The 24,831-nt window shown below is 39.2% G+C and overlaps 1 protein-coding gene and 1 long non-coding RNA gene across 6 annotated transcripts in view; one reads left to right on the plus strand and one right to left on the minus strand.

The window, feature by feature from the left end:
- Positions 1 to 24,831, plus strand: part of LOC131383906 (uncharacterized) — an 84,796-nt gene that overhangs the window by 33,338 nt on the left and 26,627 nt on the right. The window contains exon 3 of the long non-coding RNA XR_009214307.1: positions 4,275 to 4,410. This is a non-coding gene — a long non-coding RNA (uncharacterized LOC131383906). The remainder of the gene's footprint in view (positions 1 to 4,274; positions 4,411 to 24,831) is intronic.
- Positions 1 to 24,831, minus strand: part of B3GALT1 (beta-1,3-galactosyltransferase 1) — a 594,483-nt gene that overhangs the window by 6,252 nt on the left and 563,400 nt on the right. Inside the window, exons 5-6 of one of the 5 annotated variants that reach the window (XR_009214306.1) lie at positions 19,932 to 20,053; positions 6,211 to 6,915 (exon numbers count right to left, since the gene is read on the minus strand). The exons of 2 other annotated variants lie outside the window; for them this stretch is intronic. The gene's annotated coding sequence lies outside the window, so the exon portion shown is untranslated. Of the gene's footprint in view, positions 1 to 2,198; positions 2,245 to 6,210; positions 6,916 to 19,931; positions 20,054 to 24,831 lie in introns of those variants that run through there. 2 more of the 5 variants (XM_058441454.1, XM_058441466.1) reach the window with 2 other exon arrangements.

Below are 24,831 nucleotides of genomic sequence, written 5' to 3' on the forward strand. Positions count from 1 at the left end.
CTACTAAAAATACAAAAAATTAGCCAGGCGTAGTGGCGGGCGCCTGTAGTCCCAGCTACGTGGGAGGCTGAGGCAGGAGAATGGCGTGAACCTGGGAGGCAGAGCTTGCAGTGAGCCGAGATCGCACCACTGCACTCTAGCCTTGGGTGACAGAGCGAGACTCCATCTCAAAAAACAAACAAAAAGAGCTTCTCAACTTGGGATATACAGACATGGACTCCATTTCAATTACAAAAGGTTATAAGTAAGTCCCAAGATGGTACTAGAAAGCAAACTTTCTCTGCCATTGTCCTAGGCTATGTATCTGATTCTTAGTCTACTTTTGTCATTATATTGCTCTGTCCTCTTGCATATGCTTTCCTACTCCATTGTGAGCCACCTATTAGTAAGATGTTAAGGGCCTCCCCAAAAGCCTCTCCTGGTAGAGGCTCCTGTCAGGTAATATTTGGGAGCCAGTAATCGGGCTATTAATGGAGGATTTTTCCACTTTACATTTTGATCTCCTTTTTATTGTTCCTTCCTCATCTCTACAGAGTTCATTTCACAAGTTATTATCCTCTATCTCTATGGTTAAGCCTTCATTCAACTCTTGAATTTATTCATTCATTTGTTAATCCATGCATCTATCAATCAACCAATTAATCAAATGTTTATTGAGTGCTGGTTGTATGTGAAGTATTGGACAAACAAACAGAACCCATATTCCTCCCTTAAGAAACTGCTAGACTAGGAGGAAAGGTTTCAAGTAAATGGATAAAACGGTGGAATAAAAATTTACGTTAGGAGGCTGCTGGAATACATAGGGGAAGAATGCTGGGCAGAATGTGGGAGAACAAGGTTAAGTCCTGCAACTGTCCACAGTACCACTCCAGAGGGTGCCATTCACACAGGCCGTAATGTGAATCTCACTCCTCCACCCATGCCAGAGTCAAACAATGAGGGAGTCCTGGGGAAGATGCTATGGCAAGTCCACTAAAGGAGAGCCAAGTTGAATCTTTAAGGATGGCTAGAAATTATCCGGATGGGGGTCAGGCATTCTGGGCAAAGGAAACAGCATATACAAGGGCACAAAATGAGAGAGAGCATGGTGTGTACCAGGACTAGTTGAGTAAAAGAAGAGGATAGGATGATAGGGAGGAGGATGGGGGAGGGCGGGTGGAGATTAGCAGGGGTCAGATGGTGAGTGGTTCTCAGACACCGTCCTGAGCTGAGTAGCTAGTTACCCATCTGTGAAATCTAAAGGGTGTCAAGGAGGATCTTATCTTCCCCAAATCCTGTTCCATTTATTTATTTATTTATTTATTTATTTATTTTTTTTTTGAGACGGAGTCTCGCTCTGTTGCCTAGGCTGGAGTGCAGTGGCACAATCTCGGCTCACTGCAAACTCCGCCTCCTGGGTTCACGCTATTCTCCTGCCTCAGCCTCTCCAAGTAGCTGGGACTACAGGCACCCGCCACCAAGCCCAGCTAATTTTTTGTATTTTTTAGTAGAGACGGGGTTTCACGGTGTTAGCCAGGAGGGTCTCGATCTCCTGACCTTGTGATCTGCCCACCTCGGCCTCCTAGAGTGCTGGGATTACAGGTGTGAGCCACTGCGCCTGGCCCCATTTATTTCAATAGCAGTTCACTCATTCATATTAAGGATTTCTCCTCTTGCATAGTTCTATTTCTTAGAAGAGTGAGAATTTGTTTTTGTTTTGTTTTGTTTTTTGAGATGGAGTCTCACTCTGTCACCCAGGCTGGAGTGCAACAATGCGATCTCGGCTCAGTGAAACCTCCTGGGTTCAAGCAATTCTCCTGCCTCAGCTTCCCGAGTAGCTGGGATTACAGGCTTGCACCACCACGCCTGGCTAATCTTTGTACTTTTAGTAGAGACGGGGTTTCACCATGTTGGCCAGGCTGGTCTCCAACTCCTGACCTCAGGTGATCTTCCTGCCTCGGCCTCCTAAAGTGCTGGGATTACAGGCGTGAGCCACCTTGCCCAGCTGAGAGTTTGTTTTATCTGATACTTTTCCATATGATTTTCTGGGGGAAGGGGCTGCATAAACATAGGTAGCTGGGAGGTTTAGAAGGAGCTAAAAAAGCAGAAATATAATAGAAATAGAGGAGAACATGAAAAAAGTTTATAAACACCTTTTTTTTTTTAACAGAAGAATGAGCATTCTTTTCTGGACAGGTAATAAATATAATACTTCTTACCATTATTACTGTAGCTTTCATTTTAAAAGGTCTGTAGGAAGCACTGTGCTGTGTGCTGCATTCCATGCCATTCTATTCTGTTTATATTTTAGAGTTTCATTCCTTACAGTGTTATAAGAGAGGTACAATTTTCTCCATCTGACAGATGAGAGAATGGAAACTCAGAAACATTCAGTAGCTTGCTCAAGATCACACAGCTAGTGAGTGACTATATAAATAGCCACTTCCAAGCTTCCTAAGGCCTGTTGAGACATAGGCAATATCTTGGATGGGAAAGCCCAAGGCATCAGGGAGCATCTCAGGCTGCTATTCGCCCAGATATACATGCATTTATTTTTTATTAACTTGTTAATACAGGGTCTCACTCTGTCACCCAGGCTGGAGTGCAGTGGCACAATCACAGCTCACTTTAGCCTTGACCTCGTGAGCTCAAGCGATTTTCCTGCCTCAGCTGCCCGAGTAGCTGAGATTACAGGCACATGCCACCATGCCTGGCTAATTTTTTTAAAATTTCTATTTTTAGTAGAGACAAGGTCTCACTGTGTTGGCCAGGATGGTCTCAACCTCAGCTGGGCTCAAGTGATCCTCTGGAATTGGCCATCCAAAGTGCTGGGATTACAGGTGTGAGCCACCACTCCTGTCCTCATGCATTTATTTTCTTAGATGTGTTTCCACGGCTTGGATTTTTTCTAGTTCATTCTAGTTTCCTACACACTGTGCTATACCAATTCTGTAGGGATTCTTGATAATCAAAAAGTGCAAAAAGGGATGATTTGCAAAGAGCACATTAAAGCTTGAAGATGCTGAGGGCAGGGTGGGGAAGCTGAAACTGTTAAAGAGGTTTAGAAACACATTGCAGGTTCTTTTCTATGAAGACCTGAAACATACACACACACACACACACACACACACACCCACACGCATGCATGCACACAGAATCACTATTTCTACTGACCTTTTTTCCTGTTGTCTTCAGACGTGAGAACAAAAGTAGGCACAGTATTACATCTTAGACAATACTGAATGCAAGTTAGAATTTAGTAAATCCTCTGTTAAAAAAAACAGAGAATTTGAAGTGTAAAGAAACTCGCTTAAAACCTAAAGAGTGGCTAAAGACAATAAGAACTCATAGCAAGGGGTACTAAAAAATAGCCTTTTTACTTATAACCAAACAGATTTCTCAGGTGGCAAAACAGTACAAAAATATGCCCATGGTCCAGAAATAGTAATATAACTAAAGACAAGAAAGAGTAGCATGATGCATGGAACTCTAAAGATTCATTTCATGTATGTTGGATAAAGTAGTTGGTACTGGGTCAGTATGTCTGTCCATGGTTACTCCTTGAGTAATTCTGACTTGTGTGGATTTTCTGTGTCTCAGTAGCCTTAAACATAAAAGAGAGGGCAAAAATAAATCTGTTTTATTTCCAAATACATCACAGGTATTAACAAACATTGCCAAATCATTTGAGCTTCCAGGGAAAGGGTTCTGTCCAGGCAGATGGTATTATGATACAAAGTGCAGGATCTGTTGTGAGTGAGGGGATTATGTCAGTTCATCAGTTCATGGTTTTAGATCCTGAGGACATATATTGATCAATTCTTCTAAAGAAATAGTATTGCTGTTAGTGTTTTGGTTTGTTCATCCAGTTTAGTGAGTATATTGTACAGGTTTTTCTGCTTGAGAAATCTGTCTCCTTCCTGGAAAACTTAAAGCCAAAAGCCCACTGAAGAGAAAAAAAAAAAAAGAGAGAGAGAGAGAATACCACAAAAGCAGAAACCTCTGGAAAGTTCTTTCAGTTTTACAAGATTAAAAAAAAAAATCCTTTTTAACAGACCAGTTAGTGTATCAGTAAAATAGAAAGTTGCACGTGTAACACTTGTCATTTTCCTAGCAGCTTCACCACAGCCACAGACACTGATGACACATTAACTTGTCATCCATTAAATACAAATCCCTCTAAATAGACACATTCAACTGGAACACTTGAAAGACTTTTTCCCCAGGGGCCTTACTGTATTTTAGATTACCTCATTCACAGACCTCTTCAGTAACTATCCACTTTCATCTTTCAGGAAGTTAGTGGGGCAGAATTTTCAATTTAAGAAGCACATATTTCTCCTAGAAACTGCATGGTAGATTGTCTGTTATTCTGAATAATTTATTTCAAGAAACCCACAGAATTGCTGAAATTCTTTCGTACGGCCAGAGGTAAGGCCTAGGAGCGGGTGGGTAGTGTGTCTCCAGTGAACTGTGCATTGTTTGGGGTGCCAGCTTCATGTCCATCTTCATGGTTCAGGCAGTGTGATGGTTAATTTCATGTGCTAACTTGACTGGGCTAAGGGGTGCCCAGATAGCTGCTGAAACATTACTTCTGGGTGTGTCCGTGAGGGTGTTTCTGGCAAAGATTAGCATTTGAATCGGTAGGCTGAGTAAGGAAGACTGTCCTCACCAATGTAAATGAGCATCACCTAATTCACTGAAGGCCTAAATAGGACAAAAACTTAGACGAACGGCTAATTTGCTCTCTCTGCTTGAGCTGTGACATGCATCTCCTCCTGAGCTCGGACGTCAGTGCTTCTGGTTCTCGAGCCTTTGGGCTCAGACTGCGATTTATAACATTGGCTCCCCTGATTCTCAAGTTTTTGGGTTTGGACTGAAACTATTCCACTGCTTTCTTCTTGGGTCTTCAGCCTGCAGAGAGCAGATCATGGGACTTCTCAGCCCTCATAATCTCATGAGACAATCCCTCATAATAAATCTCTTTCTCTATATCTAAATATATCCTATTGGTTCTGTTTCTCTGGAGAATCCTAACTATAGGCAAGTACAAGTCAACACTGATTTCCTGTGTCTTGGTTGCCAGTTACACGGAATTGGCTTGGCAATCATTTGAGCTTCCCTTCACCATGGGCAAGGTTGCAGGAGCCTCACCAAGCAGCTTGCTTCCATTCTTGGGTGTCTCAAGGAATGTCTCCAGTTTCTTATTTCCTTTGCATTTCCAAATCTACTTCATTTGTTCATGAAGGATGCACTGAACACTACTAGGTGCCAGGCAGTGAGCTGGTAAGACATCTGAAAAATGTTGAAAACAAATCTACAAATGAAGTAGATTTGGAAATGCAAATGTCTCCTCTCTCTTACTTTCTAGGAGAGAGAGGCAGAAGATAAACAAATGCAAAAACAGTTTCAGGTAGTGGTAAGGGGGGTAATCGGACAGAGACTAAACAAAGGTGGGATGCGGGAGAAGGGCTACCTTAAATTAGTCACTGTCTAAGGAGGTGACATCTGAGCTGAGAACAGAATGACTTGCTATCTCTGGTTCAGTCTTTGAATCTTTTACTAAGTTTTTGCCTCCTTTGCTTGGCTTTTCTTGATTCGTGCTATATTAGGAGCATCATTTTGGTTATTGACCTCTACCCCTGCTGTTTTTTTGGCTCTTGTTATCTTTGTGTTTCCCAGCTGTGGCCATTCTGCCCACTCCTGCAAACTCCTCCGGCCTCCAGAGCTGCAGGTTATCTACTGTATTAGTTTGCTAGAGCTACAGTAACGAAGCACAAAATGCTCCTCTATTTATGATTGGGTCACATCCCAATAAACACATTGTAGATTGAAAATATCCTAAGTTGAAAATTCATTTAATACACTTAACCTACCAAACGTCATAGATTAGCCGAGCCTAACTTAAATGTGCTGCCTGGTTGGACAAAATTATCTAACACAAAGCCTATTTCTTAAGAAAGTGTTGAATAACTCACATAATTTATTGAATGCTGTACATTACTTGAAATCGTGATGGTTTGGCATCATGGTAATGTCAAAAAATCCTAAGTCGGCTCATCAAAGTGGAGAACTGTCTGTACTTTGCTCCACAAGACTTCACTCCTTTACATTTTAATTTTCCTGATTTGAGCAAGTAATTTCTTGGGTTTCGGTAAACCAACTTTCAAAGGGTGAAAAATCTGTAATTAGCATTCAAAGAAGGATGAAGCACGAGTGTGAAAAGGGATGCAAAATTTGTTTTATTTTTAGATGAAAAAAAAAGAAAAGCCAGTTGAGATTCTTTTCCTAGACCACGTAAAGAATATATCATAGTTGAAAGCAATTCCTTGCTCCTGCCACCTTCTTTTCTCTGATCCCTTTAAAAACTCAGATTAGTTGAGAAACTCAAGCTGGGATTGAGGCACATTTCCCAAACCAGCAGTTCCTGATGCACTGGCTTGGTTTTGGAGGATACAAACAATTCTCCTGTCTTACTGCAAACTACTACTACATCTTATACTATCTCGAACTACTACTCAGAATAACTTCTGTTAAAATTGACTCTGAATAACTTCTGTTATTAATTGACTCTGAATAACTTCTGTTAAATATTTACAGATCACATATGGCATATACAAGTGGCTTTAACATAGAGATTTGCATAGTAACTTTAAAAACATGGTGAAGAAAGATAAAACAGTTGAAAAAAAAATAAACCCAACATTAACCAGCTAAAAGGGAGGTAAGACAGGGAAAGAAAGAGAGCACGCAAGAGAGACAGAGAGAAAGGGTTAACTATTTGTGCTATGAAATCGTCTTGAAATGAGTGAGGAGCTGGCTGTACAGTACATCATGATATTGAAAAGGGGAAAAGAGATCCTTTCTGAAAAATGTTTTGATCTCAAATGACTTTCCTTGGAGATGGCATATGAGTGAAATCAAAGTATCTTCATTCTGTGGGGAAAAACAGAAACTCAGATTGCAACAGAACTAATTGATAAACAAGCCCCAAGGGCCAGAGATTCTAGTTGGCTGCATTAATTTGGCATATGGTTATTTTGATACTCACCTCCTCCCCCCTTTTCTCACTCTTATAATTATGCTGTAAATAAGCACAGGAGAGGAAGACATAAAACACTATTAGCACTAGATAATGGTCCTTGAAGGAAAAATTTCATAAACCATTATGCTATCCAGTTTGCTAACTTATTATCTCTCCAAATCACAGAGGGCTGACTCTCCTAGCCTTTCTTTCAAGTCAGCCTCCTTGGCTATTTAAGGAAATCTACCCATAGATGTTGAAATCCCTGAACGCTCATAGGAATAAGTGTTCTGACTCCTCCGCCTTAGATAGACAAAGAGCTAATTTGTTCCTTTTAAAAATTTAATTATGAATCTTTTCCAAGAGACCCCATAATTGAACTTACCCAACTTACTCATTTGCAATGAGGCAGTGGTGTAAAGCAAAAGGTAATATTCATCATGACTTGGCAGTTGAAATCATTTCCCTCCCAAATCCGGAAGAAATGATTTGAACCTTTCTCTTTTTTAGTTCAATATACCTTGACATTTATTGAAAAGGTCTTTATAAATCCCTGCCTTGGGAAGAATGGGGCCAACCTGAAAGAGGAGTGGTTGGGATGAGGATGTCTTTGTGTGTGTGGGCCTAGGGCTCTTGCTATTCTGAAAGCCACACTTTGTTTCACTGAGGAGAAAGTACACTTCAAATTAGAAGGGAAGATTATAGCTTTCTTCAAATCAATGTGTTGCCCTAGTTCTAGAATTCAGAGAATTTTTTAACATCACTACAATCCTCTCAGGGAAAAATGAAAATGAGGATATTTCATTATTTTAAATAAATGCTTGGCTTCCTTTACAGTGATGGATATTGTGTCTTGACTGCCTTATATAAGACACATTTTTAAAGCTAGGCAGAGCAATCACTTATTTAATCATTAGAGCCTAGAAACCCAGCAATGTGATTGGGCTTCGGGTGGGGCTTCTCCACTGGGAAAGGAAATGCCAGTGTTTTTTATTAGAAATGTGGAAGAGGATGAGAGGAAAGACATCCTACTAATATAAACAGCAGCTGGGAGAATTTAAAAATGATGAACTATGTGATAACAAAAAGAGAATTCATTTGGCCCATTATTTTGGGGGAGGATGATATTAATGGATATTCTTAGAAACCAGAAAGCTGTTAGTGTATTCACTATCTAAAATTTACAAAGTCTAGGGAGCTATTTCTCAGCTCACCACAGAGAGATAGTATTATTTTAGATCATATTTCAATGATATTGGTACTATGCAGCGACTGATAATACATGGAACAGACTTGGCGATTTTTCTTTTCTTTTGTTTTCAATTGTTCCTTTATATAATATCGATTTACTGGAATCCATAATAGCCAAACATAATTTTATGTAGCTGCTGTCAGTGGAAATTATTTTGTAGGCAGTCAGCCTTATGGCATTGGAAGACCCAGATTCAAGTTCTAGATTTTGAGTTATCAGCTCTGAAGCCTGTGCAACTCTATGCCTTTGTTTCCTCATCTATAAAATGAGAATGATAATGTCTGGCCAGACTTTGCCAGTAAGGATCACTGTAAAGATCAAATGAGATAACGTATTTGAAAATACTATATAAGTCAAATGGTGCTACCTGAACATAAAGTATTATCATTATTAATGTAAACATGATAAATAAAGACAAATTCAGAGAGGATTGCCTGTAAGATGTTTCATAAGGAATGATCAGTCAATGCATCTTGACTAATTGGTGCAAAAGCAGTTTTTTTTTTTTTTTTTTTTTAACTTTGCTCTTGTTCAAAAGAAAAACAAAAGCTTGGCACCTCCAGTTGACTCTTTGCATAAGAAGCTTTCAATTTTACTTGACAGAGCCTATGTTAAAAAGTCTTGCACTGTTGTAAAAAAAATGGGGAGGATATAGACAAGTTAGAGGAAATGTCATTATGACTATTGTCATTACTAGCACTAATGTGACACAGAATTATGCTTTTCTCAAATATAACCTCAGGATATTAAAAATCTACCAGATTTAAATAGCCTTCCGAATGATATTTACATAGCCATAATTAACATTCTGTGTATACGAAAACAGCCTGAAATGGCTATACCATGATTATTTTACAGAGGTTTAAGACAAAGCCACTATAAAATATAACTGTGATTTTGTGATTATTTTTTCTTCATAGGCTTGTCAAGGTTGTAATGAAACTTAATCCGAAGTGTAATCTTGCTAAGAGAATCATCGTTTAATCACTTAATAGAGGGACTTACCAATTTGCAGCACTAGAATCAGATTTATAAATTGTTCTAGTAATGCACCCAAAGGAATGCCTGGATGACAATGACAGATAGTTTTATTTGGCAGAGTAGCTTTTTAACCAAGCCTTTTTGTTTCTGGTTATGTGTACAATTTTCCTAAATTAGTACTTACTGGCCAATCAGATGAAAATGCTGTGCTTTGTTTTGTTCTCATGCTCAGTCATTTATGTTGGCTCTCCACAGTCCTCCCCGCTGCCAATCTCCAGCATTGCTTGGATTCACAAGCTACTCACCAAACATTTGCTCAGCTTCACTCTCACTGGATACCATTTTATGCTTGAGATTTCTATTTCTAGGCATTCTCCTCTTTTACAATTTCCTTTTGGCTAATGATTCTTACTTCCCCTATGGCTAGAGACAGCCTGCCAGTTTTCATCCTACTGGTACCTTGAACTCTTCGCCACAGCCTACTCACATTGCTCTTGAAACTCTTTCAGGCTATGCTGGACTCTTCTCATTTGGACTCTGTGAAGAGGGATTACAATCTTAATCTCTCCCAAGGCCTTTGCTTTTCAAAGCCAAGGAACTCCTGTTCCTTTATCACTTCTCTATGCTCTCTTCCCCACTGCATCAATTCCCATTACTATCCGTCATCTGTATTTTTACTCTTGAGCCTTAAAATATTCTGGGGTTAAGGTCTCATAATCAAAGAAACTTGAAGGTAAGTTGGTCTCCTGGACATAAGGTTGTCAGTCAACAGAAAACTGGTGGTAGCTCTGTTATAAAACCATAAAACCTCTTTGGAAATGTTTTCCCCTTAAAAATCTCTCTTAGTTTCAAAATTGCGTTAATCCTCATGGATCAGAAATCATCACTAGTACATGCTTTCTCAGCCCCCTTAATGAAGGACTCTTTTATATTCTGTGTTTTTAGTCTCTCCATTTCCATTGGCTCCTGTTTTGTCTCTAGAAGTGCTTGTCTTCCTTTGCTTAGAAAAATAACAAGAACAGCAAAACCTTCCCTCGACTGTGGCATCACTGCCAATTACTGTCATACTTTCCTCCTAGGTTTCATAGCTAGGGGCCTTAACTGGGTACTCTCTCTTGCTTTTTCCCATTTCCTTACCTATTTAACTCCTAAAATAGATCAACATGGCATTTGATCCTATTCTCAGTAAAGCACACAACTTTCCCAGTCCAAGCTTTCTGGTCTCAGCTGCTTTGGACACACTGAGTCACTCTCTTCTTTCACTCTCGCTTTGGATTCCTTCTGACTGCACACTCATGTCCCTCTGCTCACTTTGCTGGTGGTCCTATGTGTTTTCTTCTCTTCACACCTCCTCAGCCTGCTTTTTGCAGCCTCCAAACCTGCGCTCATCCCTCCTTCCAGTCTCATCAGCATGGAGTACTCACGCTCTTGAGAACAAGACTTCTGCTATTGTCTCTCCAACTATGTTCACTAGCAAGGTGGATCAGAGACCAATGCACTTTATAGCCCTGCGCATTTTCAGCACTGCTTTCTTTCTCTATTAAATGGTATAAATATAAGTTTATACCAAAGGAAGGAGAAGTTTGCCTTCCTTCTGCTTTTTGCTCTTGTTTTTCTTAAATAGAAAACATATTTTAGAACATGAGTGTTTTGAGTTAAATTTCTTGGGATATTTGTATTATAGACAAACTTAGTAGGCATATAGGACAGGTTTTGCTAATGACAACAAAAGGTCAAAAAACAATTCTGTAGTTTTTGTTCATCGACATAGATGGGAGTTTTATTTTTCTTTATATTTTAGATGTCAGCTTGTTTCTGAAATTGTTAAAATGTTGTAAAGTCCCATTCAATGGATGTTTTTACTTGGCCCTTTAGAGATGACTTTCCATGAAATTCTGAGGCTATTTTTTTGTTGTTGTTTAAAGACTATTAATGACATTTTAAGGCCGGGCGCGGTGGCTCAAGCCTGTAATCCCAGCACTTTGGGAGGCCGAGGAGGGAGGATCACGAGGTCAGGAGATCGAGACCATCCTGGCTAACATGGTGAAACCCTGTCTCTACTAAAAATACAAAAATATTAGCCAGGCGCGGTGGCAGGCGCCTGTAGTCCCAGCTATTTGGGAGGCTGAGGCAGGAGAATGGCATGAACCCAGGAGGCGGAGCTTGCAGTAAGCCGAGACCGTGCCACTGCACTCCAGCCTGGGCAACAGAGTGAGACTCCGTCTCAAAAAAAAAAAAAAAAAAAAAAAAGAAATGACATTTTCATAGTAATTTCTTCAGTAAGTTCTGAACAGATGGTATAGGTAATTTTTCTAAGAAATTCCAAGCTATTTGCTTTCCCTTAGTACATAATTTGAAAGTCCATCCGACAGTTTGAAAGTTTGGTAGAAGTAGAATTTAGGGAAGGTCTCTAAGTATGACTGGAAACAGATCAGTTGTGAAAGGAAATAGTCCTTGTTTTAAACATATGAAACCATACAAACTATCAGAAATCAAAGGAAAAATATCTCACTTGCCGTTCTCTATATCTGTACACTCAAGAGGTAACCATTTTCACAGCTGGATGGATTACTACAGCACATATTTTTAAAGATTTGTTAAATCAATGTTGTGACATTTAGTAATTACTTCTTTTAAAGTAATGTTAAACAGTAACTTCTATTTAATCAATACCTTCTGTATGTGACACTCTATAAAGTGCTTTACAAATAATGTATACAATCTCACTAATAATTACTTCTACTAAGAAATAGGCATGGTTCCCATTTTACAGAAGAGAAAACTGAGGCCCGGAGAGATTAAGCAACTTGCCCCAGCTTTACATAGCTAATGAGTGATTAAACTTGGATTTGAACACTAGTCTATCAAACTGTAATATGTAGGTCTATATACCATATTCTGCATTTCACTTTTTACATGGTCGTCAGAATCAAATTTATTTTCTTATTTCCTTTAATTATCCATGAATTAATGTGACAGGTAGGGAAAATGTAGTACAGCTGCTGTGCATTTCACCTTGGCTTAAGGGTTCGTCTAGCTCTGAGCTTCTCAGTTTCACAGTGTAGGTGTGCTAGTATTTTTAAATGAAAACTGGACAGAGGATGAAGAATTCATCCCCATTCACTGGGCTACTTCCTTAACAATATTGAGATATCTACAAAGCCAAATCAGTAATGACACTTGCAGTTCATGCAATCCTAGGTTAAAAGGCAACAGTTGCTCTTAAGGTATATTTCAATTAAGCTCTGAGAGCCAGGTGAGCTGCTCATCTCTACTACAATGAGGCACTCATTTTATCTTGGGAAGAACCTAAGAGATGGCATCAGAAGGCTCTGCCCCTTACTAGCGATGTGACTATGGTCAATAAATTCTCCACTTATGGCCGATTTGGCAGTTTAGGCAACTCATCTCCTGTTCCAATTCCCCCTTAGCTTTTCTTCCTGGAAATGGGCCAGTTGTAAAAGAAACTGACATCCATAATGAAGTCCCCCAGGCTCCTTTACGACTAGGATAAAAGTAAATGACCTAGTTTCCACCCATCAGATACTTCCGGGCGAGACATAGATGGAGAAATGAGCAGCATGAGATGGCAGCTGTTTTCTGGTTATTTGGATGTTCCAGAAAACACATGGAGTGACAAAGTTCCCTGGTTCTAGTGAAGCAGCTATGATAGAATTTGCAGGCTCCAAATGTGAACATCACAGTTGTGAGTAAAGGCAATAGAAGCAATAATGTGTCCACTAAAACAACTCCAAAGAATTATCAGGTACTTTTTGGGCTGCATTGTTCATGGCCATGTTGTTGTGGCTGGTTAGTTAATAAATCCAGGTCAAGCCCTTCAAGAGAGTCCATGGGCTCCTTGACACTTTTTGATAAGTCTCTTTCTCCTTAGTCTGGTTGAATAGATTCCCCTGTTTACAACCCTTAGCCAAACACCATTGTCTCTATTTCTTTAAGTATAAAATGAGATGAAGATAATCTAATTTACAGGCTGGCTATGAGGTAAATCATAAACTTTAATATGGTACAGAGTTTAATTTTGGCTATTATTAATTGCTGGTCATTTTGGCATTGTCCAAGAGAAATATCAACCACCATAAACTAAATCAATCAATTCCTACTGTGCTCATCCTGGAAAATGCTACTTAGCATTGCCCATGTGAGGAGCAGCACTTTGAATTGAAGATTATATCTGAAAACCCTATTTCTCTTTTCATGTTGTCTAAAAACGGCATGTGTCTTTTGACTGGATGTCACATGGCCCTCTTGTGAACTTGTCCTGGATGACAACTGATTATCTCTCTCAGGGAACACTTGGACGCCCTCCCCCTAGGTGAATTAACTGAAAACCACAGAATCTTCATTTTAAAGTAGGCCACCATAAATGTACTCTCAAAAATTGCTGAGAATTTATTTGGTTCATTTATTGTGATGTGTTAATTTTTATTTATAATTACATGTGCCAACAACATACATGTGCCTGTTGGTGAGTCTGGAGACACACTGACAACTTATTATTCTCTTTTCATTTTTTGGTACTGAAAACCACTACACTTTTGTTTGTATTTATTAATTCATCATATTGATAATCCCACTATTAACGTTTATTAACATTATAATAAATATACAAATGAAAATGCAAATTTCCTACCTTTAAGGAGCTTCAAGTTATATTAACTATAATCTATATGGGAAAAAATAAGGAATCATGAATGGTACCACTTGTATGATACTACAATTAAAATAGTTAATTACTGATAAGGATAATTGGGTTAGATTCATGGAAAAGACAATATTTGACTTGATTCTCAAATTAAAAAAATAAATAGAGAACTCTCAATAGGAGAAAACTCGATTGTGGTGGAGAGACATTCAATGGTAAGGTAAGAACATTTGCAGAGACACAAAGGTGTTAAATTATTTGATTTGTTTCAAGAGTAGGGAGCTGTCCAGTACGAGACAATGCTTGATTCATGGTAGAATAAAGGTAAAATTGAGAATGTGAAGGGAGGTTTTGATCATCTGAATATTTTTTCCTCCACCATACCTACATCATTTTTTCCTTCAGTAATCCTTTGTAGTTTTACAATTGATTGTATTTTAGGTTCGTTGTTTCCTTACATCAAATGGGAAAATAACTCAATAGGTTAATTTTTCAACTGCTTTGAGATGTGACTCTTTGATAAACTTTAACCTCTGTAAGGGCAAAGATTTAATCTGGTTTTATCATTATTTTTGTCACTCTCATTACTATTTCTATCTTTATCATATTTGCCTTAGCATACTAGCACAGTGCAAGAAACATTGTTGAGGAAGAAATAATCCGAGTAAATGGGTTCCAAATAGCCATAAACAGTAATTTGTCATCCAATATTAGCTTCAACAAGAGTCCTTTGCTGAGATATCATAGAAAAGTGGACTATATTCTAGAGTAAGTTTTTTTTTCCTTTTAAATGTTTTTATTTTTAATTATATTTTCTTTTCTTTTATTATTATTATACTTTAAGTTTTAGGGTATATGTGCACAATGTGCAGGTTTGTTACGTATGTATCCATGTGCCATGTTGGTGTGTTGCACCCATTAACTCACCATTTAGCATTAGGTATATCTCCTAATGCTATCCCTCCCCCCTACCCCCACCACACAACAGTCCCCGGAGTGTGATGTTCCCCTTCCTGTGTCCATGAGTTCTCATTGTTCAATTCCCACCTATGAGTGAGAACATGCAGTGTTTGGTTTTTTGTCCTTGTGATAGTTTACTGAGAATGATGATTTCCAGTTTCATCCATGTACCTACAAAGGACATAAACTCATCATTTTTTGTGGCTGCATAGTATTCCATGGCGTATATGTGCCACATTTTCTTAATCCAGTCTATCGTTGTTGGACACTTGGGTTGGTTCCAAGTCTTTGCTACTGTGAATAGTGCTGCAACAAACATATGTGTGCATGTGTCTTTATAGCAGCATGATTTATAGTCCTTTGGGTATATACCCAGTAATGGGATGGCTGGGTCAAATGGTATTTCTAGTTCTAGATCCCTGAGGAATCGCCACACTGACTTCCACAATGGTTGAACTAGTTTACAGTCCTACCAACAGTGTAAAATGTTCCTATTTTTCCACATCCTCTCCAGCACCTGTTGTTTCCTGACTTTTTAATGATCACCATTCTAACTGGTGTGAGATGGTATCTCATTGTGGTTTTGATTTGCATTTCTCTGATGGCCAGTGATGATGAGCATTTCTGCATGTGTTTTTTGGCTGCATAAATGTCTTCTTTTGAGAAGTGTCTGTTCATGTCCTTTGCCCAATTTTGATGGGGTTGTTTGTTTTTTTCTTGTAAATTTGTTTGAGTTCATTGTAGATTCTGGATATTAGCCCTTTGTCAGATGAGTAGGTTGCAAAAATTTTTTCCCATTTTGTAGTTTGCCTGTTCACTCTGATGGTAGTTTCTTTTGCTGTGCAGAAGCTCTTTAGTTTAATTAGATCCCATTTGTCAATTTTGGCTTTTGTTGCCATTGCTTTTGGTGTTTTAGACATGAAGTCCTTGCCCACGCCTATGTCCTGAATGGTAATGCCTAGGTTTTCTTGTAGGGTTTTTATGGTTTTAGGTCCAACATTGAAGTCTTTAATCCATCTTGAATTAATTTTTGTATAAGGTGTAAGGAAGGGATCCAGTTTCAGCTTTCTACATATGGCTAGCCAGTTTCCCCAGCACCATTTATTAAATAGGGAATCCTTCCCCATTGCTTTTGTCAGGTTTGTCAAAGATCAGATGGTTGTAGATACGTGGTGTTATTTCTGAGGGCTCTGTTCTGTTCCATTGATCTATGTCTCTGTTGTGATACCAGTACCATGCTGTTTTGGTTACTGTAGCCTTGTAGTATAGTTTGAAGTCAGGTAGCGTGATGCCTCCAGCTTTGTTCTTTTGGCTTAGGATTGACTTGGCAATGCGGGCTCTTTTTTGATTCCGTATGAACTTTAAAGTAGTTTTTTCCAATTCTGTGAAGAAAGTCATTGGTAGCTTGATGGAGATGGCATTGGATCTATAAATTACCTTGGGCAGCATGGCCATTTTCACAATATTGATTCTTCCAACCCATGAGCATGGAATGTTCTTCCATTTGTTTGTATCCTCTTTTATTTCATTGAGCAGTAGTTTGTAGTTCTCCTTGAAGAGGTCCTTCACATCCCTTGTAAGTTGGATTCCTAGGTATTTTATTCTCTTTGAAGCAATTGTGAATGGGAGTTCACTCATGATTTGGCTCTCTGTTTGTCTGTTATTGGTGTATAAGAATGCTTGTAATTTTTTTTTTTTTTTTTTTTGAGACGGAGTCTCGCTCTGTTGCCCAGGCTAGAGTGCAGTGGTGCAATCTCAGCTCACTGCAAGCTCCGCCTCCCGGTTTCACGCCATTCCCCTGCCTCAGCCTCTCCGAGTAGCTGGGACTACAGGCCCCCGCCACCACACCCGGCTAATTTTTTTTTTTTTTTGTATTTTTAGTAGAGACAGGGTTTCACTGTGGTCTCGATCTCCTGATCTCGTGATCCGCCCACCTCGGCCTCCCAAAGTGCTGGCATTACAATCGTAAGCCACCACATTGATTTTGTATCCTGAGACTTTGCTGAAGTTGCTCATCAGCTTAAGGAGATTTTGGGCTGAGACAATGGGGTTCTCTAGATATACAAACATGTCATCTGCAAACAGGGACAATTTGACTTCCTCTTTTCCTAATTGAATACCCTTTATTTCCTTCTCCTGCCTAATTGCCCTGGCCAGAACTTCCAACACTATATTGAATAGGAATGGTGAGAGAGGGCATCCCTGTCTTGTGCCAGTTTTCAAAGGGAATGCTTCCAGTTTTTGTCCATTCAGTATGATATTAGCTGTGGGTCTGTCATAGATAGCTCTTATTATTTTGAGATATGTCCCATCAATACCTAATTTATTGAGAGTTCTTAGCATGAAGAGTTGTTGAATTTTGTCAAAGGCCTTTTCTGCATCTATCGAGATAATCATGTGGTTTTTGTCTTTGGTTCTGTTTATATGCTGGATTACATTTATTGATTTGTGTATGTTGAACCAGCCTTGCATCCCAGGGAAGAAGCCCACTTGATCATGGTGGATAAGCTTTTTGATGTGCTGCTGGATTCGGTTTGCCAGTATTTTATTGAGGATTTTTGCATCAATGTTCATCAAGGATATTGGTCTAAAATTCTCTTTTTTGGTTGTGTCTCTGTCAGGCTTTGGTATCAGGATGATGCTGGCCTCATAAAACAAGTTAGGGAGGATTCCCTCTTTTTCTATTGATTGGAATAGTTTCAGAAGGAATGGTACCAGTTCCTCCTTGTACCTCTGGTAGAATTCGGCTGTGAATCCATCTGGTCCTGGAATTTTTTTGGTTGGTAAGCTATTGATTATTGCCACAATTTCAGAGCCTGTTATTGGTCTATTCAGAGATTCAACTTCTTCCTGGTTTAGTCTTGGGAGGGGGTATGTGTCGAGGAATTTATCCATTTCTTCTAGATTTTCTAGTTTATTTGCATAGAGGTGTTTGTAGTATTCTCTGATGGTAGACTGTTTCTGTGGGATCGGTGGTGTCTTTTAATTGGAACATTGAGTCCATTTACATTTAAAGTTAATATTGTTATGTGTGAATTTGATACTGTCATTATGATGTTAGCTGGTTATTTTGCTCGTTAGTTGATGCAGTTTCTTCCTAGCCTTGATGGTCTTTACTATTGGGCATGATTTTTCAGTGGCTGGTACCGGTTGTTCCTTTCCATGTTTAGTGCTTCCTTCAGGAGCTCTTTTAGGGCAGGCCTGGTGGTGACAAAATCTGTCAGCATTTGCTTGTCTGTAAAGTATTTTATTTCTTCTTCACTTATGAAGCTTAGTTTGGCTGGAAATGAAATTCTGGGTTGAAAATTCTTTAAGAATGTTGAATATTGGTCCCCACTCTCTTCTGGCTTGTAGAGTTTCTGCCAAGAGATCCGCTGTCAGTCTGATAGGCTCCCTTTGTGGGTAACCCGACCTTTCTCTCTGGCTGCTCTTAACATTTTTTCCTTCATTTCAACTTTGGTGAAACTGACAATTATGTATCTTGGAGTTGCTCTTCTCGAGGAGTATCTTTGTGGTGTTCTCTGTATTTCCTGAATCTGAATGTTGGCCTGCCTTGCTAGATTGGGGAAGTTCTCCTGGATAATATCCTGCAGAGTGCTTTCCAACTTGGTTCCATTCTCCCCGTCACTTTCAGGTACACCAATCAGATGTAGATTTGGTCTTTTCACGTAGTCCCATATTTCTTGGAGGCTTTGTTCCTTTCTTTTTATTCTTTTTTCTCTAAATTTTTATTCTTTTTTCTCTAAACTTCCCTTCTTGCTTCATTTCATTCATTTCATCTTCCATCAGTGATACCCTTTCTTCACGTTGATCGGCTCCTGAGGCTTCTGCATTCTTCACGTAGTTCTCGAGCCTTGGCTTTCAGCTCCATCAGCTCCTTTAAGCACTTCTCTGTATTGGTTATTCCAGTTATACATTCGTCTAATTTTTTTCAAAGTTTTTAACTTCTGTGCCATTGGTTTGAATTTCCTCCTGTAGCTTGTCGTAGTTTGATTGTCTGAAGCCTTCTTCTCTCAACTCGTCAAAGTCATTCTCCATCCAGCTCTGTTCCGTTTCTGGTGAGGAACTGCGTTCTTCTGGAGGAGAAGAGGTGCTCTGCTTTTTAGAATTTCCAGTTTTTCTGCTCTGTTTTTTCCCCATCTTTGTGGTTTTATCTACTTCTGGTCTTTGATGATGGTGATGTACAGATGGGTTTTTGGTGTGGATGTCCTTTCTGTTTTGTTAGTTTTCCTTCTAACAGACAGGACCCTCAGCTGCAGGTCTGTTGGAGTTTGCTAGAGGTCCACTCCAGACCTTGTTTGCCTGGGTATCAGCAGCGGTGGCTGCAGAACAGTGGATTTTCGTGAACCACAGATGCTGCTGCCTGATCATTCCTCTGGAAGTTTTGTCTCAGAGGAGTACCTGGCCATGTGAGGTGTCAGTCTACCCCTACTGGGGGGTGCCTCCCAGTTAGGCTGCTCAGGGGTCAGGGACCCACTTGAGGAGGCAGTCTGCCTGTTCTCAGATCTCCAGCTGCATGCTGGGAGAACCACTACTCTCTTCAAAGCTGTCAGACAGGGACATTTAAGTCTGCAGAGGTTACTGCTGTCTTTTTGTTTGTCTGTGCCCTGCCCCCAGAGGTTGAACCTACAGAAACAGGCAGGCCTCCTTGAGCTGTGGTGGGCTCCACCCAGTTCGAGGTTCCGGGCTGCTTTGTTTACTTAAGCAAGCCTGGGCAATGGCGGGTGCCCCTCCCCCAGCCTCACTGCCATCTTGCAGTTTGATCTCAGACTGCTGTGCTAGCAATCAGTGAGACTCCATGGGCTTATGACCCTCTGAGCCAGGTGTGGGATATAATCTCCTGGTATGCCGTTTTTTAAGTCCACTGGAAAAGCGCAGTGTTAGGGTGGGAGTGACCCGATTTTCCAGGTGCCGTCTGTCGCCCCTTTCTTTGACTAGGAAAGGGAATTCCCTGACCCCTTGTGCTTCCCGAGTGAGGCAATGCCTCGCCCTGCTTCGGCTCGTGCACGGTGCGCTGCACCCACTGTCCTGCGCCCACTGTCTGGCACTCCCTAGTGAGATGAACCCCGTACCTCAGATGGAAATGCAGAAATCACCCGTCTTCTGCGTCGCTCTCGCTGGGAGCTGTAGACTGGAGCTGTTCCTATTTGGCCATCTTGGCTCCACCCCCTAGAGTAAGTTTTCATGTGATGTGCTGGAAAGGTGTATCAAAAGATGTTTAATATTCATATTTTGAGTATAAAGTATCTTTTCCCATGCCCTGCCCTTTTCGCTGTGCCATTCAAGGCAAATTTCTGCCTCTGATTTAATTCTTGAACTCATATAACTTCATTATGTTTCTAGATTAAAAATAAATTTTTCAATAAAATTTCCTGTGTTTAGGAAAATAATCCTAGTGGAAGATGATAAGCACATGCACACACACACACACACACACACACACCATCATGAATAAAAGAGATGCTTGGGAAACCTAATTCAAAATCTGAATCTTTTCTGTGATGAATGGTTGTCAACTGCCAAATCCTTGAATTATTCTTTCCTAAATGTCTTTCTGAGGTGATTTTTAATAAATTTCTGATTTTCTGTTGTGGTAGGTCATTTGTGATTATATCCATCTTATCCAGTAAGAGCAGTAATGTGTAAATTGCATCTCTAAGAAGTGATAAAGTGGTGCAAATGGTGCTTTTCACCTTGGGTGACCATAGCCACAGTCATTATTTGCAATAGCTACTGTGCTGTGTTCTCTGAAATCTCCTAACAAGATGCTTCACCTCATGTCACACCCAAGCTATTGATAAGAATATATACATTGAAAAGTTTGAAGACAACATAACTTCACTGCCAAAATTGCCCTTCCAAGAAGTTGTCAGCAGAGCTATTGGTAAGTTGGTTTTAATATGCTTGAAAATTCTTTACATAGGCTGTTTACTGCCAGATTGAAGAGAATAAATTGCATTTTTGGGTGATAGGAGCAGGGTGAAGAATAACCCTCCAGCAACTGGAAAGTTTTCAAGGCATGATGCACAACAGCAATAATGTGCTCCGTGTTTCCCCAGGCACATGTCAGTCTGAGAAGACTAGTAGAGAAGTGCCAATGCTTCTGGTTCCCCGAGGAACTCTAGGTGATGGTTCCTGGAACAATTGTCAGAAATCAGGATTATTATTTATCTTCTACTTGGGCTGGAGAACTAAGCACATAAGTAAATGCTCAATAGAAGTAACATATTCATGGAGTTCTGAAAGAGGTTTTTCTAGTACTGGCTTATAGCCAGAGTGTATTCCAATATCCTTATTACTTTGGGTAGTGTGTCGCTAATGGGTAGAAACAATGAGTTGAACAATGTTCATCAGATTTATTTATGGAAAGACTGCTTAAAGTCTTTAATATGATCCATTTCTTTGAGAAACTCAAGACGGAGGCACAACATGGCTCACAGATTTTTGTTTTTACTCACAGCTTCTTGAGAAGACAGTTTGAGGTGTCATGCCCTAGTGGACAGTTAAGATGTCCCATGACTTCCCTTTTGGAATTGTAAATGACTATCATCACTTTTTTGTTATTGTGTTTTTTGCTTTTTAAACAAGAGGTCTAATAAAATGTGGGGCTGGTTATCACCTTTTGGTTTGCCTTATGGGGTAAACATAATCATATGTATTTTTTTAATTCTTGTAGATTTAGTAGCTTATTCTTGATTTTTTTAACCTCTCTCTAACAGTGTTTTTGACTTTATTGCCTTTGAGAAAGCTTTTGTCTTAGTATTACAAAAATGATGCATGCTCAAAAACAAAATCTAAAGGATAAAAAGAAATAAAAAGAAGAAAATAAAAATCACCCATCATCCTATCAAGTATATATAGGCACTATTGACAAGTAGATGTAGATAATTTGCTTTTTTTTTGTATCTTACATATTTTCATTTATTTTTTGTATTTATTTATTATTTTTCCATAAGTTATTGGGATACTGGTGGTATTTGGATACATAAGTAAGTTCTTTAGTGGTGATTTGTGAGATTTTGGTGCACCCATCACCCAAGCAATATACACTGCACCATATTTGTAGTCTTTTATCCCTCGGCCCTCTCCCACTCTTCCCCCCAAGTCCCCAAAGTCCATTGTACCATTCTTATGCCTTTACATCCTTATAGCTTAGCTCCCACATATCAGTGAGCACATACAATGTTTGGTTTTCCATTCCTGAGTTATTTCACTTAGAATAATGGTCTCCAATATCAGTTTCTTTATCCATTCCTTGATTGATGGGCATTTGGGTTGGTTCCACGATCTTGCAATTGTGAATTGTGCTGCTATAAACATGCGTGTGCAAGTATCTTTTTCATATGACATCTTTTCCTCTGGGTAGATATCCAGTAGTAGAATTGCTGGATCAAATGGTAGTTCTACTTTTAGTTCTTTAAGGAATCTCCACTCTGTTTTCCATCGTGGCTGTATTAGTTTACATTCCCACCAGCAGTGTAGAAGTGTTCGATCACAGCATCCATGCCAACATCTACTGTTTTTTGATTTTTTGATTATGGCCATTTTTGCAGAGGTAAGGTGGTATGACATTGTGGTTCTGATTTGCATTTCCCTGATCATTAGTGATGTTGAACATTTTTTCATATGCTTGTTGGCCATTTGGATATCCTCTTTTGAGAGCTGTCCATGCATGTCCTAAGCCCACTTTTTGTGGGATTGTTTGTTTTTCTCTTACTGATTTGTTTGAGTTTGTTGTAGATTCTGGATATTAGTCCTTTCTCAGATGTACAGATTGTGAAGATTTTCTCCCACCCTGTGGGTTGTCAGTTTACTCTGCTGACTGTTCCTTTTGCTGTGCAAAAGCTCTTTGGTTTAATTAGGTCCCAGTGATTTATCTTTGTTTTTATTGAATTTGTTTTTGGGTTCTCGGTTATGAAATCCTTGCCTAAGCCAATGTTTAGAAGAGTTTTTCCAATGTTATCTTCTAGAATTGTTGCAGTTTCAGGTTTTAGGTTTAAGTCCTTAATCCATCTTAAGGTGAGAGATGAGTATCCAGTTTTGTTTTCCTATATGTGGCTTGCCAATTATCCCAGCACCATTTGTTGAAAAGGGTGTCCTTTCCTCACTTCATATTTTTGTTTGCTTTGTTGAAGAGCAGTTGGTTGTAAGTATTTGGGTGTATTTCTGGGTTCTCTATTCTGTTCCATTGGTCTATGTGCCTATTTTTATACCAGCACCATGCTGTTTTGGTGACTATGGCCTTATAGTATAGTTTAAAATCAGGTCGTGTGATGCCTCCAGACTTGTTCTTTTTGCTTAGTCTTGCTTTGGCTATGCGGGCTTATCTTCTGTTCCATATGAATTTTAGAATTGTTTTTTCTAATTCTGTGAAGAATGATGGTGGTATTTTGATGGGGATTGTGTTGAATTTGTAGATTGCTTTTGTCAGTATGGTCATTTTCACAATATTGATTCTACCCATCCATGATCATGAGATGTGTTTCCGTTTGTTTGTGTTGTCTGTGATTTCTTTCAGCAGTGTCTCATAGTTTTCCCTGTAGAGATCTTTTGTCTCCTTGGTTAGGTATATTCCTAAGTATTTTATTTTTTTTTGCAGCTATTGTAAAGGGGTTGAGTTCTTGATTTGATTCTCCACTTGGTTGCTGTTGGTGTATGGAAGAGCTACTGATTCATGTACATTAATCTTGTATCCAGAATCTTTGCTGAATTCTTTCATCAGTTCTAGGAGCTTTCTGGAGGAGTCGTTAGGGTTTTCAAGGTAAACAATCATATCATCAGCAAATAATGACAGTTTGACTTCCTCTTTAGCAATTTGGATGCCCTTCATTTCTTTCTTTTGTCTGATTGCTCCGGCTAGGACTTCCAGTACTATGTTGAAGAGGAGTGGTAAGAGTGGGCATCTTTGTCTTGTTCCAGTTCTCAGAGGGAATGCTTTCACCTTTTCCTCATTCAGTATTATGTTGGCGGTGGGTTTGTCATAGATGGATTTTATTACATTGAGGTATGTCCCCTATCTGCCGATTTTGCTGAGAGTTTTAATCATAAAGAGATGCTGGATTTTGTCAAATGCTTTTTCTGCATCTATTGAGATCATCATGTGAATTTTGTTTTTAATTCTGTTCATGTGGTGTATCACATTTATTGACTTGCATATGTTAAACCATTCCTGCATCCCTGGTATGAAACCCACTTGATCATGGTGGATTATCTTTTTTGATATATTGTTGGATTTGGTTAGCTAGTATTTTGTTAAGGATTTTAGAATCTATGTTCATCAAGGATATAGGTCTGTAGTTTTCTTTTTTTGGTTATGTCCTTTCCTGGTTTTGGTATTAGGGTGATGCTGGCTTCACAGAATGAATTAGGGAGGGTTCCTTCTGTCTATATCTTGTGCAATAGTGTCAAAAGGATTGGAACCAATTCTGCTTTGAATGTCTGGTAGAATTCTGCTTGGAATCTATTTGGTCCTGGACTCTTTTTTTGTTGGCAATATTTAAATTACCATTTTAATTTTGCTGCTTGTTATTGGTCTGTTCAGGGTATCTAATTAATTCTTCCTGATTTAAGCTAGGAGGGTTGTATTTTTCCAGGAATTTATCCATCTCTTCTAGGTTTTCTAGTTCATGTATGCAAAGGTGTTCATAGTAGCCTTGAATAATCTTTTGTATTTCGGTGGTGTCAGTTGTATTACTTCCTGTTTTGTTTCTTAGCGAGGTTATTTGGATTTTCTCTCTTCTTTTCTTGGTTAATCTTGTTAATGGTCTATCAATTTTATCTTTTGAAAGAACCAGCTTTTTGTTTCATTTATTTTTTGTATTTTTGTTTGTTTGTTTGTTTCAATTTCATTTAGTTCTGTTCTGAATTTGGTTATTTCCTTTCTTCTGATGGGTTTGGGTTTGGTTTGTTCTTGTTTCTCTAGTTCCTTGAGGTGTGACTTTAGAATGTCAGTTTGTGCTCTTTCAGTCTTTT

Source organism: Hylobates moloch, unplaced genomic scaffold, assembly GCF_009828535.3.
Source record: "Hylobates moloch isolate HMO894 unplaced genomic scaffold, HMol_V3 SCAFFOLD_1, whole genome shotgun sequence".
Classification (NCBI taxonomy): Eukaryota; Metazoa; Chordata; class Mammalia; order Primates; family Hylobatidae; genus Hylobates; species Hylobates moloch.